This window comes from Talpa europaea (genome assembly GCF_964194135.1).
Source record: "Talpa europaea genome assembly, chromosome: 10".
Classification (NCBI taxonomy): domain Eukaryota; kingdom Metazoa; phylum Chordata; class Mammalia; order Eulipotyphla; family Talpidae; genus Talpa; species Talpa europaea.
Window position 1 is genome coordinate 31340503 of NC_140077.1, and position 2724 is coordinate 31343226.

The 2724-nt window shown below is 37.2% G+C and overlaps 1 pseudogene across 1 annotated transcript; it reads left to right on the plus strand.

Moving 5' to 3' along the window:
* Positions 1-1310: 1310 nt before the first annotated feature.
* On the plus strand, positions 1311-1820 carry LOC311178531 (ATP synthase subunit g, mitochondrial-like; annotated as a pseudogene). Its single transcript has one exon. The product of its transcript is annotated as an ATP synthase subunit g, mitochondrial-like (transcript).
* Positions 1821-2724: the final 904 nt, after the last annotated feature.

Genomic DNA, 2724 nt, shown 5'->3' on the forward strand with positions numbered 1-2724 from the left:
TACAGATGATTGATAATCACACTTCTTCTTCCAAACATAAAATTAATATAAATTGTCACCTTAAAAGAGAAAAGGCATGAAAAGCACTTAAGAGCCAACCTAGCATTAAGAATTACTCCATAAATATTTCTCTTGAGTGCTCTTTCTGCTTTGATTCTGTACTCCAATGAAACCAATTAACATTCTTTATAATGATTTTATGTAAATTTACGAAAAAAATAAACATGCATTATGACAAATGTAGGCTGAAAGTTTAAAATGACTAAGAGCAACAAAAGCAGAGAGGCAGTGTTATCAGTGGAGGAGACAAAAGCATCTCAAACCACCTACTATATTAACACAATATCTTTTATACAAAGATTTTTATGGGAGGTCTTTATATAATGTTTGTGAAAATATTTTTATATTCAAGAAAATTTAATCACAATTAAATCTATTTTGAATTTCAAGAATATTTTCTGTAGAATAGAGCAATGCTCAATTTCTCTGCATTAGTAAATTGTTTAATAAAACATGAAATTCACAAAGGAAAAGCAAATCAGGCACTTTAATATGTCACTTTAGTGATCTATCCTTATGCAAAAGTACATATCACCATTCCAAGCATAGTCTAAACTTTTTTTTTTAAAGATTTATTTATTCATGTATACAAGAACCCAGGTACAGGCCACATGTGCGGGAGGGTGAGAGGATTCACCAGAGATATAGCGGGGAACAGAACAGGAAGACTGACTAAAATACACTGCTGAGGGGAGCAGCAGGCCAGACAGGAGAGGTCTGCCACACCACGTGGGTATCTCCCCGGCCGGCCAGGATCGAATCTATGCTACAGAGGCTGTGGACAGCTTCGCAGTGCTGCGCTCAACTGCCTGCGCCACCAGGGAAGCCCGTATTCTAAACTTTTAGGAGATGTGGGTGAATGGAAGAACAAGAGGGCATAAAAAAACTACACTATCTTTACAGTGTTGGTTTATATTTTAATATTTTCATTCTTAAAACAAACTGAGACTCCCATTTGGCTGTGGATGGGCTGTCATGAGCACTAATATTATCAGGATAATATTTTAATAAACATTTCTCTTATTTCTTTCTAAGTATATTAAATAGTATTAAAAACTACATAACATGATATATAGATATGCTGCTTTGGAAAAATAATTTGGCAGTTTCTCAAAAAGTTAAACAGAATTAGCCAGTCATACCATCTTAGATATAGACCAAGGAGAAGTGAAAAATATGTTCACATAAAAGCATTCACAAATGTACATTCAGCGGGCCATTCGGGGCCACAGACTCTCCATTCTAGAGCCATGACCCAATTTGTCCATAACCTCAGGGAGAAGGGCCCGGTGCTGCTGCTGTGACTTACTCGAAACTTCGATTGGCCACATTTTAGAGCTATGCCAAGGTTGAGCTGGTTCCTCCAACCCCTGCTGAGATCCCTGCAGCTATTCAGAGCCTGAAAAAAATAGTCAATAGTGCTAAAACTGGTAGCTTCAAACAGCTCACAGTTAAGGAAGCTCTGCTGAACGATTTGGTGGCCACTGAGGATTGGATGTGGCTCTATATTGACGAGATCATAGGCAAGCGTGGGCTCATTGGCTATAATGTTGGAAGACCAATCTTTAACATCTGATTATATTTGGTTTACTATTTGTGTATTCTTGGACCATGTGTGATCAGAAGGGTATTTGAATAAATGAATGTGTCAAAATGTAAAAAACAAAAAAAGAAAAAAAAAAAGCATTCACAAATGTTCACAGTGTACACACAACAGCCAAAAAGGGGAAACAACCCAAACATCCATCAACTGATGAATGGATAAACAAAATGTGGAATGGAGTATTATTCAGCCATAAAAAGGGATGAGATACTGACATATGCCACACCCTAGATAAACCATGAAGACATGCCAAGTGAAAGGATCCAAGATGTAAGGCAATATGTCATATGATTCCACTTATATGAAATATTCAGAGTAGGTAAGTCCATATATAGAGACAGAAGCAAATTACTGTCTGCCAGGACTAGGAGAAAGAGAAAATATGGGGTAACTGCTTGATGGGCACAGAGTTTCCTTTGAACATGAAGAAAAAGTTCTGGAATTAGATACTGGTGATGTTACACAACATTGTGAATATCTTTAACACCACGAAACTTTCATGTTCTATGAATTATATCTCAATTAATAAAAGAAATCTTACATAACAACCAAAAAAAGATGCTAGCATCTTATCAGAAAAAACTAACTTCCAAAATAAATGTTGATTATTTTGGTACCTCTTTATTTTTCTTTAATTGAGGTGACCTTGGTTTACAGCACTGTACATGTTTTAGGGTTATAGGCTTACCTCTTTACCACAACATGCCCACCACCAAAGTATCAATCATCCTCCACCACAGTGCACTGGGTACACTTCACCCTTTGCTCCCAAACCCTGGTGGTCTCCGTTCCCCAGTCAGATTGCAAGGGTTGGGTTTTTTTGGGGGGTTGGGGAGGAAGAGTGGAGTGGAGGTTAGTTTTGTCTGTTCCTATGCTTGCTTTATATTCCACATGTAAGTGAAATCATCCATTTTGCATCTTTTTCCTTCTGACTTATTTGTTTAGTATAACCCCCCCACCCCCGGTTCCATCCATGTTATCCCAAATAACAAGAGTTCACTTTTTTATATAGCTGAGTAGTATTCCACTGTGTATCTGTATCACATCTTTATCTACTCATC